Source organism: Engraulis encrasicolus, chromosome 4, assembly GCF_034702125.1.
Source record: "Engraulis encrasicolus isolate BLACKSEA-1 chromosome 4, IST_EnEncr_1.0, whole genome shotgun sequence".
NCBI lineage: Eukaryota > Metazoa > Chordata > Actinopteri > Clupeiformes > Engraulidae > Engraulis > Engraulis encrasicolus.
In genome coordinates this window covers 19,503,583-19,519,988 of record NC_085860.1, presented here as the reverse complement: position 1 = coordinate 19,519,988, position 16,406 = coordinate 19,503,583, and the positions used below count along the sequence as shown (strand labels likewise).

Here is a 16,406-nt window from a genome sequence, read left to right as displayed (position 1 = left end):
GAGAGAGTAGAGAGAGAGAGGTTCCATTGGCCCATTGTTTCCTGGTTCTATTATGCCCCCCCTTTGGCAGACCTAGGCAGATCTAAGGACTGTTCTAATTCATTGTAGGAGCATTATGACATGCCCCTTTAGGCAGACCGGAACCTGGTCGCGTTAGGTGCCCAAAGAAACCTATTATGTTGGCATATCTCTATTAAAGAATCTCTGCTATAGCTGCAGGCCCCTTTGCTTCCCACATAGGATTGAACTTGGATGGGGCATTTAGTTGTATGTACGGCTTCCAGGTGCTCCTGGGTTGGTTATGGAAGTTGCTGACAGTACATAGCCAACAGTTTTATCAGATAAACATTCAGTGTAAGCACACATGCGTGCATGCACGCACACTCACACACACACACGCACACGCACGCACGCACACGCACGCACACGCGCGCACACGCACGCACGCGCACACGCACACGCACACGCACACGCGCACACGCGCACACGCGCACACGCGCACACACACACACACACACACACACACACACACACACACACACACACACACACACACACACACAGAGTCAATGTGTTTTGCACTGGATGCTAAAAGTTGCAGCTTTTTATGTTTTTATGTACTGCTGTATTACACACAAACACAGACGTCATCAACGTGGCGGTGATTGCACAATGCACACACTTCACAAGGATACAGCATGTGTGTGTGTGTGTGTGTGTGTGTGTGTGTGTGTGTGTGTGTGTGTGTGTGTGTGTGTGTGTGTGTGTGTGTGTGTGTGTGTGTGTGTGTGTGTGTGTGTGTGTGTGTGTGTGTTTGTGTTGATATTTTTAGGGAATAAACTTGCAGTGCTCCTACCATTAAATTGCATTACATTGCGTTTGGCAGATGCTTTTTTAATCAAAGTGACTTACAAAAAAAAATGTCTGCCAAATGCAATGTAATGTGTTTTAATGATAGGAGCACTGCAAGTTCAACTGTTCTCATATCACCCTCTTCTGATAGATAGCCTAAATTAAGCAGTTCATCAAAAGAAAACATGCACATATACGCATGCACGAGAGAGAGAGAGAGAGAGAGAGAGAGAGAGAGAGAGAGAGAGAGAGAGAGAGAGGAGGATGGGACAGTGAAGAAAGGAGAAATAGATGAAGGGAATTATTGTAAGCTGTACTATGTGATTGCGTATTGAATATAAGGCTGGCAGGGCAGCATGATGTGTCTGTGATGTGCAGGTTGACCCTGCGGGGAGATGTGACCCGGGAGACGTGAGCTGACAGACGTATTACATGGCTGCATGATATTCTATTAACATGGACCACCAGCACGGAAATGGAGGCTGTGGGGACACACACAGAGAAGATAAATAGTACTGGAGACAGAGAGAGAGGGAAGTGAGGGAGGAAGAGAGAGAGAGAGAGAGAGAGAGAGAGAGAGAGAGAGGGAAGTGAGGGAGGAGGAGAAAGAGATAATTGGAGAGAGAGGGGGGGGGGCAGTGAGGGAGGAAGAGAGAGAGAGAGGGAAGGGAGGGAGGAAGAGAGAGAGGGAAGGGAGGGAAGTGAGGGAGGAAGAGAGGAAGAGAGAGAGAGTGGTGAGGGAGGAAGAAAGAGAGAGAATGGTGAGGGAGGAAGAGAGAGAGTTGGAGAGAAAATAAGAGAGAGAGTTATAGGATTCATTTATTTCTATTTGCCCTCGTATGCATCTTTTCCACTGTTGGTTTTCTGGTAGGCCAACCATTCGACACAGCGCAACTCTGCCGCTTCATTTTGCTTTGCGATTGAGCTGTATCGTGCCTATTCGAAAAGCAAAAAGTGTCGGCCAAGTTGTGCTTTGACGAGCTATAGGCCTACCAGAAAACCGGCAATGGAAAAGAGGCATTAGTCTCAAGAAAGTACTGTATCATGGTTTCGCATATTCTCTTTCAATCTCAACCTCCTCTGTTCTCTACTGTATCACTTCATCTGTCAGTCTGTCTGTCTAGATCTGGGGTGGGAAACCTTTTTCATTCGAGGGGACATCAAATTCCTTGTGTGTGTGTGTGTGTGTGTGTGTGTGTGTGTGTGTGTGTGTGTGTGTGTGTGTGAGAAGCAAGTGGAGAGGCAAAGTGAAGGAGGCAAGTGGAGGAGGCAAGGTCGCATATTAAAACGCACTCCTTGTGTGTGTGTGTGTGTGTGTGTGTGTGTGTGTGTGTGTTGCCTCATTGCCTCGACATTATAGGGGCCAAGGGTCATTGTCAGTGTGCTTATCCGGTCGCAAAGGGAGGACATGGACCTATATTGGAGTACTGTGGTGGGTGTGTAGGGGGTGCAGTGAGCCGCTTCTAGCTCTCTCTTTCTGTCTGTTGGGACCACATGACCGAGACGGATGTCTCTTTGTGATTTACAGGAAATTCAAAACCATTGTGAGTGGAATAACATGCATGCACGCACGCAGGTGCTCGCACACATACGTACTGTATACATTTAAAACACACACGCACACATACGTACACATTTAAAACACACACAAACGCATGTGTACACATTTAAACACACACACACACACACACACACACACACACACACACACACACACACACACACACACACACACACACACACACACACACACACACACACACCTGTTTTTGTCTCTCTCGTGTGTCTTTGTCACTCTTATTCACACACAAGAGTAAAACACACCTTACACACAGAATAACAAAAAGTGCCTACACAAAATACTGCTGTATGACACACAAACACACATATCATCGATCTAGTGGTGATTGCGCACACTTTACATGTAGCATAAGTCGTGTTTGTGTGTGTGTGTGTGTGTGTGTGTGTGTGTGTGTGTGTGTGTGTGTGTGTGTGTGTGTGTGTGTGTGTGTGTGTGTGTGTGTGTGTGTGTGTGTGTGTGTGTGTTTGAACACATGCAGGTTGCACATCTGTGTGTGTTTGGTTTAGCTCCTTAAGATTCCGACAGACTGTTCCGCAATGACTCCCACTGAGACAACAGATGTTAGCCCTCTCCGTATGTGAGTGTGTGTGTGTGTGTGTGGTGTATATGTGCATGTCTGCATGATTTTGACTACATATCAGTGTGTATGCATGGGAGGGAGGAATTGTGCATGTCTTTTCTGTGTTTCTGGGCTGGTCTCCCCAATATCATGCAAATTGTTTACTAAAGTCATCTGTATTCAATGTGCAGACGCAAGATGAGACTGATGAATTGCCATTGATTTGGTGTTGACGCAACATCTGCTTTCTGTGGTGGCATTACAGGGGGCTTTTCTTTTTTACATCCACCCATCACGGCCCCTTGAAAACAGATGTGACTGAAACAAAACAGTGTTTTTCAAAAACGCAGTGCCTGATGTCAGACTGAAAATCACCCCCTCAAAATGGTATCATATAGGTGAATGATACATTTTCTGATTCCTTAGATGTGTTTCTCTGCTGCTCCCTGAGAGTGATAGTCTTACAGAGAAAAATAATAGCCTACCATGAAAACTGTTAGACATGTGATAAGGCCTTTGTGAAATTCACTCATGAAGTAAAGGGAGTATATGAAGAGCTCTTTTCCAAAATGAGATATATCAATTTTATAGAATGTTGGGAAATTGACATATTTGTATTGGGCATTCCATTGAATTGCATTGCAAAATGCATTTTTATCGAGGTTTAAAAGTAGGTTCTCAAAACATTTGAATGACAAGAATTCACACATAGATGATAGGACGTCTTAACAGTCAATTCCAATATTAAAATGCAAAAAGTCAAAATTGGTGGATATAGCGTTTTGGAAAAGAGCTCTTCACATGTAATCTGTGGAAAGGCCTGATTACACTAAGGCCACAAGAGTAACAGTTACAAAACACTCACACTGGATAGCAGTGTACCTTTTGTGCAATGCAAAGGACTTTTCACATTTAGAGTCGTTATCACCCACTGGATCCTGAAACCACAACGAGTCTCCCATTAAAACCTTGATAGGTGAGACCCTTTTGTCAACTAACGATGGGAGTGGCCTACAGCTCCACCTCTACTAAGTGGCCCAGGAATAAATCTCCTGGCTCCCTACCATTAGGTCAGAACCGCAGATGACTTGGCTAAAATAGAAATAGGAATCGTTACCATCGGGTCAGAACTTCAGAAGACTTGGTTAAAAAGGGGAATCTGCAAACAGTACTTTGGCTCGCTACATCTCTGATCCTTTGACTACCGGCACCTGGATGAATGGGAATCTTCATAGACATTCATTACAATTCACAATGAGTATGAATGACATAAAGGAAGAGGACATTTATGACTTTCTACCAGAGCATTTGTCTACAGACATGAAAGGTAGTGGTACTTGGACACCAATTTGTAAAGAGGAGCCATGTTTGTCACATGAATTTGAAGGAGGGGAGAATTGTCATGTCATGCAATGTAGAGGGCATGAGATCATGTCTACATTTCATCCAGCAACTCCATCACAACAGTCAACATCTTTGAAGGTGATTAAAGAAGAAGACATGTATGATTTCCTTCCTGAGTATCTGTACAAGACAAAGGAGGAAGAGAATGAAACTAACCAATCATTCTTGAAAGAAGAAGCCATGGACATGAAAAGTGAAACGGGGTCTTCTCTAATGGACTACAATGATGACATGGCTTTAAAAGGTAAGTTTCATAACTAGCTGTGAGCATTCTTTAAATATTAGGATGTGTAGTTTGAAAACAAAAGGGTTGGTGTGTGCACATCTGATATGAACCATTTATTGTTTGGTGTGTCTCTTCTCTGCAAAGGTTAGAGCCACTAAAAGAGCTAGATTTCCACAGAGAAATGCTAGTAGGCTTGCAGTTCATGCATGTTCATGCAAAAATGGTGTGTGTGTGTGTGTGTGTGTGTGTGTGTGTGTGTGTACGCCAACCCGACCAAAAAAATGAATATCTTGTCAGGCTCGAAGCAAACAGACATCTTGAAAATCATAAATAGCCAGATGACACGTTTCAGTCGTGCAAACATCATTTTTTGACTATGCATGAATGAAAATGTTGGCTATTTATTTCCTGCAAGGGATTATTGGCTGTATGCAAACAGCTCGATTTAATAGTGACAAAATTTGACAAATAGTGAAAGAGTGGTGTTTTGTTGTAATGGTTTAGTATGCCTTCTTGTCTTACTGTCTTGGCATACTGTCATCTTGGTTGAATATAAAACGACAAAGTTCAGTCAATGTTCACCAAGGAATACATTTGCAGTATAGGCTACAAGAGGAGCATATATAGCAATAAAAGCCTATTCAGAGACAATGTGCGTACTTCACACCATTTGGCTCGAGAACCATTAATGACATCATTGAAAGCGGCAGACCATTTATGCTCAAAAGCACCATAAGCGCTCCATTTGCAGTTCTGGGCTTGTATTTTGGGAAGTGTGCCCTGTTCATGAGAGAAACCACACTTTCTGCTGGCAATTCCTGTTTCACTGATCTAGTTCTAAAGATAGATCGCCAAACATGAATGCTATAGGCCTACTGAACATCTGACTTAGGACCTATCACAATAAAACAGATTTTTGTTATAGCCTACCTTTCAAGACTATTTGAGAGCATTGTTCTGGCTGCAGAGTTTTACAATTGGATCGCCAAACACAACATGTTTTACTGAACAGTGAGGGTAAAAGTAAATAATTGCTTCACTGAACAAAATGTAAGGAAGACAAGAGCATAGTTTCAAGAAATTGCATTATCAAATGATTGTTTTCAAATCTGTGAATAGGTTGGGGTCCAGTTACATTCGGGATATGTTACAGTATTACACACCAGCTAGGCATTTGAGGTCTTTGCAGCACAATTATAAATGTATTGGTCTTACCTAGCATTAAAAAGAAGTATGGTGAGGCGGCCTTTAGTTTTTACGCCCCAAGGCTCTGGAATCTGCTTCCTGAGGATGTTAACAGTGCCCCAACAGATCAATGTTATAAAACCAAATTCAAAACAAAGCTGTTTTCTGATGCCTTCTTTGAGATATTTTCATGGGTTTTAGCTGTTTTTTTATTTGTCATTCTTTTATCTTCCCGTTTCATTCAAGCCTTATCTTCTTTTACAGCACACCTTGTGCTGCTAGTGTTTTATGCATTTATGTTTTTTTGTCTTCTGTTTTGCATGGTTTTAATCTCTTTGTAAAGCACATTCAATTGCTTCCATGTAAGAAATAAACTGGCTTGCTTTGCCTTGCCTAGGGTTCCTTCTGTAGTCCAGTAGCTGCATACTACACTCCTCTTTTCGAGGCTATATAGGCAACTGAAGTTTTCAATTTTTTTTCTGCCTACTAGGCTACTTCCTGGTCGCTGCTAGTAGAATTGCGCCATGGCAGAAAAGTCTGCTGCACAACTTTGTGCCACGCCAAGATTTTTGGGTTCGCAGAGGGCGGCATGGCGCCATTTTTGCTCATATATGTGTGTGTGTGTTGGCGTGCACACTGGTCTGCAAGCATACTAAATTAGGCGCACACAAGTCTTGTGTCATATGACACATACATATCTATACATATCTCTCCAGATTGAAGGCATTGAAAATGGGCCCGAAACATCTGTTGCTGCACAAGCTTGTGTCATATATTTTATACAGTATATATCCAAGTTGAAGACATTGGAAATTGGCTGGAAACAAAGCATTGATTGCTCCAGTTTATGTCCTCAGACTATTTGTTTCACTTTATTACAATACACATCTCTCGAGTGTGCCTTATCAATTTACTTTTTTAATACCAAGCTGAACATGTTAGTGCATAAGTAGTTGTTAGTGCATAAGTAGTTGTTAGTTGCAAGTTGTTGGGTAACATTATGACATAGATTTGAAGAAATGTTCATTAAACTACTTTTACCATGTCTGAAATTGATTTTGTACTCTGTAATTCATCTGTTGTGAGGTTCAAAATCAGCAGTTTGTTTTTATTCCTTTATTTCCTCAGGTGAAAAACAGACAGCTGGGGAAAGGTCTTATCAGTGTGCCACATGTGGGAAAGGCTTTGCAAAGAAAAGTCACCTCATCACCCATCAGAGAATCCATACTGGAGAAACGCCTTACCAGTGTGCTACATGTGGCAAAGGCTTTAAACAGAAAGGTAATCTCACCCTTCATCAGAGAATCCATACTGCAGAAAGGCCGTATGAGTGTGCGACATGTGGAAAAGGCTTCATACATAAAAGTCACCTCACTAGCCATCAAAGAACCCATACTGGAGAGAGGCCTTACTGTTGTGCCACATGTGGAAAAGGCTTTGCCTGGAAAAATGTTTTCACTACCCATCAGAGAATGCACACTGGAGAAAGGCTGTACCACTGTACAACATGTGGAAAAGGCTTTGTACAGAAAAATGTTCTCATTTACCATCAAAGAACCCATACTGGTGAAAGACCTTACTGCTGTGCCACATGTGGAAAAGGCTTTGCACAAAGAAGTCACCTCACTAGCCATCAGAAAACCATACTGGAGAAAGGCCTCATCAGTGTGCCACATGTGGAAAAGGCTTTGCACAAAGAAGACACCTCACTAGCCATCAGAAAACCCATACTGGAGAAAGGCCTCATCAGTGTGCCACATGTGGAAAAGGCTTCAGATACAAAGGTGGTCTCATTTACCAAAATAGAACCCATACTGGGGAAAAGCCTTACCAGTGCACTACATGTGGAAAAGGCTTTACAAGTAAAGGTCACCTCAACAGGCATCAGAAAATTCACATTGACTACAACTAACACTGTTACACAAGACCCATATTACACTGAAGAACTGTGACAGAACATCTGCATGTTGAGTCTGTGTAATAGTGACAGAACATCTGCATGTTGTGTAGGAGCCATGTTTATTTTAAAATTCAGATGGCAGCACGGACGGTATAAAACCACATATTTCTAGAGACATGCACAATATCATTTCAATTTTTAGTGTTGTTTTCTCATTTATGGGTAGATGACGTGACGTGTAAATTTTGCTGTCGCAGGCTCTTAAAATTAAGTAAATTCATGCTTTCAAAATTGTCAATGCTTTAAATGATTAAACTAATGTCGTTGTTGTGAAAAAGTAATGTGTAATAACTCCAGAGCTTAAATAAGTATACTTAATTTTGAGTCAAATGTCACATTTGTCCTATGGCTGTGACAGGAGGCAAGCCTGGTTCTCCATATTAAAACATTTTTAAATAAATAATCAAATCTCAGTCATTTGTCTAAACAACCCTGGCATGTTTTTCAAGGTGTTCTATTTCAGCAAGTGGCAATGGCTAATTAAGCGGGCTTGCGGAGCAAGGACCATGCAGAGCATGGCCCTTGCAGAGCAAGGCCCGATTATAGTAATCTCTAAGTCCTGTTTATTGGTTCTCTTGTACAGGGACAGTAAAATAGAAAATGGATCTCCTCCTAGGCCTTTCGAGATAGAGACACCGTTCAAACACTAAAACGACCGGCTCGGCTTGGAGATCGCGTTTCGTTATAGGCTTCTCCGTGTCTCTTGTCGTTTTCCCGTTTTTGGCGATTTAGTGAAAGCCTGGGTCCCCATTGGAAACAGTGTGTGGAACCTCCATGAACCAAGGTTCCGCCACTCTAGAGATTAGAGTGTAGGAGGCTTTTTTCGGTCATAAAACATCAACACTTTCACCTAGAAGTTTAGTTGACGCGTTGTTAGCGAGCTCTATGGGATGTCTCCAAATTGTCAAAGTTTCATCTCCCAAATCCCAATACTTTTTAAATGGCAGGTTTATAAAAAAAACAGGCCTGGCTCTATGGAGAATCCCAGTCTTTTCGAAAAGTGCATTTTTTTCAAGAGATCAGCGCATGTCCCACACGGAGGTCCATTTGTGCCTGAAAAATTTAACCTATAAACTTCATTCAAAGACTGTTAGAGAGATCACAAGCATGACTCCGATCTGTGAAAAGGACACGTGCCAACTCCTTTTAGTTTTTTTTACAACGATGTTGTAAAGACAAAAAACTCATTCTCATTTTCTCCCCTTTTTAAGGCTCAATACTAACTGTCAGTTAGTATCAGAACAGGTGCTCCCAATGAAGTGTTCCATCTTAACTGCCACTGTCTCAAGATTCTATTCTTAACGAGCAGGTGCGAGCAGCCATTCTAGAAGGCCATTGTTCAGCTCTGCAATGCAATGTAATATAGTCTTGCTGGACTATGCATGACAATTAGCTGCTTGCTTAGTGGTAATGTATGCTGCTGCATTAGAGATATGGAGGTTGAGTGTTCGAATCCCACCCGAAGACATGTTGATTTTCTAAATTATCATATGCAGCGTTCCTTGGCCGACTTAAAATGCCATGTATATCATTTAGTATGGATGGCAAATGTGCTGAATTACAGATATTGAGGTTGGGGGTTCGAACCCAGTCAAAGCCATGTTGATTTTCAAAATTATATCATATGCAGTGTTCCTTGGCCAACTTAAAATGCCATGTATGTCATTTAGTATGCATGGCAAATGTGCTGGATTACAGATATGGAGGTTGGGGGTTCGAATCCCAGTCAAAGCCATGTTGATTTAAAAAGTATATCATATGCAGTGTTCCTTGGCCAACTTAAAATGCCATGTATATCATTTAGTATGAATGGCAAATGTGCTGAATTAGGGATATGGGGGTTGGAGGTTCGAACCCCAGTCGAAGCCATGTTGATTTTCAAAATGATATCATATGCAGTGTTCCTTAGCCAACTTCAAATATCATGTATTGTATGTCATTTAATATCAATGGCAAAGGGGTTGGATTACAGATATGGAGGTTTGGAGTTCTAATCCCGCTCGAAGCCATGTTGATTTCAAAATTTTTATCATATGCAGTGTTCCTTAGCCAACTTAAAATACCATGTATGTCATTTAGTAGCAGAGCTGCAACACTTTCAAGATGGCTGAATCCAAGATGGCTGAATTGTTTTGGCCCATAACTTCTGACTGGGTGGATGGAGTTTTTTCCAAGATTTCTTTTAGCTTTGTTTTCTCAATAGTACTTTGTTTCATCTCTGCCCCCAAAGGCAAGCCCGCTTCCAGCATTTTCTGTGAGAATGCATTTCTAGTTTTTCCTGTTTTTCTGAGACTGTATGGACTTGTGAAACTTTGTCACAGAAAACAATGTCCTGTGGTGTGACATCATTTTTTGGTTAATTCTGTGGATAATTATCTATTGTTGAAGCTCCAGCGGAACATAAATTGTGACTTTAGACCCTTAAGAAGCCAATGGCAAGGGTGGATTTTAGATTTTCTCTCTCAGAGTTCTTCAATCAATCAATTATGTTTTGCTATCACAAGATGTATTAGTTTTGTAGTCCTTTGGTGTGACAGCCATAAAATACATTTTGACAATAGTGTAATTTTTTTCATATTTTTTTTCTTATGTAGATGTATGAAAATGCATCTTACTAAAGGTGAAATTGTATTTCAGTTGACAACGACATGGCTTTAAATTAACTCAAAAGCTCAAAAGTCCTATGGTGTGATGGTAAAAGTCCTATGGTGTGATGGTAAAAGTCCTATGGTGTGACACTTTGGAGTATCACGCCAAAGGACAAAACAGGTCACACCAAATGGACTAGATATTTGAGAAATAGCTTTTACAACAACTGGTAGTACATATTTTTTTTTTTTTTTGTTGTTTGACTAGATACATATTGTGTATTCCACTTACTTTTCCTTTATTGGCCTTTTACTTTGATGCATTGTTGATGAATATTTGTTGTTGATTTTAAAATACTGTCAAATGATATAAAATGTCATTAATGGTGCTTTGAAACCATAAAATATAACAGTAACATTGAAGGAAAGATCAGCGAGAGAGTATATAGAGGAGTATAGATGAATAAAGTATGCTGTGGAGAGCTCAATATACAGCATAAATGTGCTGTCCAGCTTGAGATACCAAACAGGCACTGGCCACTACACACTACAGGTTCAATGGTGTGACAGTCATAGCATACCTACAAAAGTGTGATGGTCATGCCAAGGTATGAATATGAGTCTTATGAGCTCTGCAGGTTACATTCAATGACCGCATGGCTGTCATTAAGAGGTACGATAGGCTGATAATCGACGATTCAAAGACTTATAAGTGTAAAGTGTAGGTCCATATTATGATCAAAAGACAACATAATCATGTGGATATATTTGTTTCTGGCCTCAGTTTTGCATTTCTGTCCTTTAGTGTGACATGAATGTCCTACGGTGTGACATTTTTTAAAACGCTCAAATATTTGTTTGAGCTAAACAATATGTTTGATAAACACTGAATATTGCATTAGGGAAGAAACAAATTATCGTCCCTGAAAAGTTTAAAATTTCAGGACAATTTTGAACATTTAAAAGAAAGATATCCCTGTTTTTGCCTCGAAGGTTTTCTAATAATCTCACATCTAATGGGGAAAAAAAATACTTAAATGGTAATTTCTCATTAAATTAAGACTTTAAAAAAATTCAATAAATATGAAGAGTGTAACAATGTTCATAAAACTCCATCAAGCCATTTCTTAATATTACTTAATATTACTTAATTATTACTTCATTACTTAATATATTTATTTCTTAACGTCACACCAAAGGACATATTTTCAGCAAATTGCTTTATCAACGTAAATAAATAATCAATGAATAGACCAACATTGTGACCACTTGGATTTTTTGAAAGATTAATTGCTGCACTACATAGACATATACTTTTTTTTCCCCTCATAAACAATGTTTTGTGAAAAAAAATGTTTTTTGCCTATCCGTCATCTACCCTTATATTGTCTTCTAAGTTTTTATTTTTCATTGAATGTTAAATTCGATATTGCTATAATACAACTTTTAAGTCCTTCAGATAATGTATCACTTCAATTTACAATTTACAAGGGCATACATTACAATGATTTAAAGGGTGTGTACATACATTTTGGTGGGACACAGTACAGTATGCTATGGCTGTGCAGGTAGAGAAAAGGAAGTGCTGGCTTTCTGGCTGAAGTTTTTGTTTTTTTTAAGGATGTGTCATCAAGAACTTGCAGGAGATTGCATCGCGGTTGGGCATACACAGATCACTTGAGGAAGTGTATGAAACCAAAATAGATTGTCACACCACATCATCCTGTCTAAGACAAGAAACTTTTTACTGGAAAAAAATACACTGAAAAGAGAGTTTTGTTAAAGAGAATGGCATTTCATTTGTGTGTGCAGATTGAAAGTCATTTTGCCATTTGTCTGAGAAAATGCTTCTTTCAGTTTCTAACTAATATGGCTGATTGGACTTGAAGATTGGTACGTACTTTTCATCTGTTTGTTTGCTTTGGGATAAAATATATGAATACAATTTAAAAAAAAAAAAAGAAATGTATCACTTCCTTTGTTCTTTTTGACTCCTTTCTCCAATTCAGCTTTTTTACTAAGGGCAATGGTATGGTTTTATAGAGAATTCCCTTAATGGTATGGGAGATGCGTTAGGAAATTCGGTATACCTTTACAAATAACAGAGATCCAAAGCATGTCCTCTAATGTTACAAACACCACATTAAAAGGACCCAGTTCAGTCAATTTGTCAATTTCCAATATGCTGTTGTTGATTGCTTCACGTACCCCTTGACTTGCCCGGGGTTAAACCCCGGGGTGGATGCCACATTTTTCGGGCTTCAGCCCTTTCCGAGAATGGAGCAATTCTAATGGGGGGCAGCGTTTGTTTACATTTTTTTAAAAATGAAAACATAGGCCAACTCCAAATAATTTCCAAAAGGTACTGACTGTTTGCTAGTTGTTCTCGCTGTATGGATGTTTTTGGGAATAATATTTAAAACTGTTTTTTTTTTAAATGTAAACAAGAGGAGGGGGGAGGGGGAGGGGAGCGGCCCCCATTACAATGACCGGGATCTGTTAAACGGCTGAAGAAAAAAAAAAAAAAATCTAGTCCAGGGTAGTGCAGAAGCATTACAACTGCATGTTGAAATTGACTGAAAACTGTCCCTTTAAGGGTGAGTTTAGGAGAACAAAACAATTGATCATTTGATCATTTGAAGCTGTTAATGCTAGGGATGCTAGTGTTGAGATGGCTGAGGATAAACACGAAACCACAGGACCCCAGGCCACAGGAAAAGGGGGCCGCAAGCCACAGTAGATGTTGAAGAGTGAATGTTAAAGTTAGCTGCAGGGATGGCTAAAATTAACCGAAATGTTCACAAAAGGAAATTGAAATGGAAGCTCAGTCCCCCACCATTCACAATGACACCAAACATAACAAGTAAATTACTCTCCCCATATATCTATCTAAAAGCTCTGATGAAGGGACATTGTTGGCCGGAAACATGTTGGGCAGTTTTAAACAGTTCCATTATGAAACTAATAAGTTTTATTGAAATCTTTTTCAACCATGAAGAAGAGTTGCCCTTGGATATATTTTGAATAAACTGGATCCCACTATATATTCACCCATTGATTTGATGATGACACAACATCTGCTTTCTGTGGTGGCCATTACAGGGGGGCTTTTCGTCTTTATATCCACACATCAAGGCCCCCTTGGGAAAATATGTGACAAACAAAGCAGTGTTTTTCCAAAAACACTGTGCCATGATGTAAGGGACTGAAAATTACCCCTCAAAATGGGGATAAATATACAGTCGATGAATGATACCTTTGGGTCATTTCACCTGAAATCAGGACCACTTTGGGACACGGACCGACACAGATTATTATTCAGAATGAAATGTTATGAGTGGTCCTACCCTCTATATGTCAACCTTTTTTTTTCGCCCTCCCTTAATTAATATTTGTGGTTGGGATCGTCAGATTTCCACACAAATGCAGTTCTGGGGTGCTAACTTTGCTAAATAAAAAAATAAAAAAGGCACACCCCGAAAAGTGTGGCTGGCTGAAATCTGTGTCGGTTGGGTCCCAAAGTGTCTGATTTCATCATGTGAATGACCCATTTTTCTGATTCCTCTAGATGTGGTTTTCTTTCACTGAGGTTTCCCCTGATGCCAGAGCATTAATAGGCGAGATGAGGTATAAGACGGAAATGGAAAAAGAAACGTTGATCTGAGTAAATGTTTGAGGAGCTGGCAGGGGTGCTGGTACTTAACCAAAATGTAGAACGAAAGCTCAGAGTCCCCCCCCGCCTTCACCAGGACACCAAACATAACCCAAATATCCATGTGTAGGTCTTTTCCCAACAAAGGGGCCAGATAAAAAACAATATTTATTTAAATGGGGGGTGTGTTCAATTTAACAGCTGATTAACACTATCATACCTGTGAATAATACAAAAAATCATACAAAAGGGTAAACTACACGACATGTATCTTTTCCAAAAAAACATAGCACGGATACACTTACATACCGCACGACAGGTAACAGTTTACAAAAAACACTCACTACTCAGATAGCATGTAACCTTTTGTGGAATTAGAAAGGACTTATCACATTTTAGAATGCCGTTATCACCTCTGGGATCCTGAAAACCACACACAGCTCTCAGTTTATCCCTCGATAGGTGGACTATTATCAACCTAATGAGGGAGGGCCCAGACAGTGCTTAATTTGTGCGGGGAATATGCCGGAACAGGATCCCCCACGTTGTAATTTTGACCCACCTTGTGTTTCGGGACTTATTTTTGGCTGATCCGGTCACCTCTCGTGAATGAATAAAAAAACCTCTATATACTATATATGTAAACGCACTACCTCTGCCTCCTCAGGAGTGAGAAGCGCAGTATTACTCCGTGTTTCACTACATTTCCCATCTGTCCGCGCAGCCTATAAAAATTTATTGGACTGTGGGATCGAACAACCAGGGCCAGGGGCCAACCGAGCGGGAAACCATGAAGGGTGCGCGCCGAAAAGTCCCCCTTTCTGAATCCCCAAAGCCCGGAAAACTTATTACGCGTTCCAAAATTTTGGGGGACAGGCCGCCCCGTTTTGCAAACAAGGGTTTAAAAAAAAGGCACTAAGTTATTTTTTTAAAGGGTTTTGGGCCATTGGGTTTTTTTACATTTTCAAAAAAGGGAAAACGAAGGCTAAACCCAAAGGCAGTTTTTCCCTTGCCCTGGGGGCCCAACTCTTCCCTTTAAAACTTAAAAAAAGCCACAGTCGGTTTGCCCCTTTAAAATTTAAGGAAAAAATTTTAAAAAATGGCCAACAGAAAAATTTAAACATTCAACCCCCCAAAGAAATTTGGGTTTTTAGATGAAATTTTTTTCCAAAAGGCTGGGTTTCCTGACCATCCCATAATCCTCCCAATTTCATTTCGAAATTCATGGTCGGAAGTTGTGTTATCTAAACGCGATTCAGGAAGCGGAATTTGCAAAAAAATTTAAATTTAAAAATGATTGGAAGCTCTCCCCAAATTTCCCGACATTTTACCGCCAAAACTAGTGCGCCCAAGAGCCGGGCCCGCGGGATTTTTCCGTAAATGGGCACGAGGGGTCCTCCCCCTTTTCCCCCCCCCCCCCTTGGGCCGCTTTTTTTTCCTTTTTGGTGTTTTCTGTTTTAATTCGAGGGGGGGGGGTGCGATTAAATCCCACCGATCGGGGCATTTCCACAAAAGAGCAAGGAAAGGGACAAACCGTTAGTGTGCCAATCCTTTGGGGGGGAAGTAAAGGATGGTTCGCGAGGCTGGAAAATTTTTCATGCATTTCAATACTTTTTTTTCCCCGGCTTTATGCGCACCCTTTCCCCGGACAAGCACCGGGGAAAAGAGGCGGCGATAGGGTTGCTTGTTTTATCGGAGCTGAGTGCGCGAAACGCCTGTTTGTATAAGAGGGAGAGAGGGGGAGGGGAGGGGAGGGGGAAGAGAGGGGGCAGTGGGGAAGAGTAAGAGGAGGGGGGGTTCCCGGGGAACATCCGTTCCCAGGAGGGTTTTTTACTTAAAGTCTAAAAACCCAAAAAACAAAACCAAAAACCAAATTTCCAATTTTTGTTTGGGGAAATAATAAATTATCATGACTCACCAAACCGTCCCCCTTTGATGGCTTTTTTGAAAAAGGGAGGGGAAAACAAAAACCTTTTCCGGGTTAAACCCACTTTTAAAGGGGTGGCTTGTTTTGGTTTTTTTTCTCTTTTTTTAATTTTTGTATTGATTTTGGGGCCATTCTGTATTAAAGCCTTTTGGGCTGTTTAGGGGGGTTTTTTTGGGGGGGGGATGGGGGGGGGGGAGGGATTTCTCTTTGTTACATTTCCCTGGAATTTGGGTATACATTCTCTTAAAAAAGGATAAAAAAAAAAACGAGTTGGGAAAAAAAAAAAAAAAACACTTTTAAAAACCCTTTCGATGGATTTTGGTTGGCAGTTTGTTTTCCTTTGGGTTATTTCGCCCCAAATTTTTGGGGGGGCCGTGACACTGTTATTTTGGCAGGGGATTGTAAAAAAAAAAAAGCAAAAGCTTTTTTCAAAAATTTGGCCCTGGTTGCTTACTTCCTGCGGCCGCTGCA

At 40.7% G+C, this 16,406-nt stretch overlaps 1 pseudogene; it reads left to right on the top strand.

Annotated features, from left to right (window-relative positions):
• The first annotated feature begins 4,071 nt into the window (after nt 1-4,071).
• LOC134447399 (gastrula zinc finger protein XlCGF57.1-like) lies at nt 4,072-7,826 on the top strand (annotated as a pseudogene).
• The last annotated feature ends 8,580 nt before the right edge of the window (nt 7,827-16,406 follow it).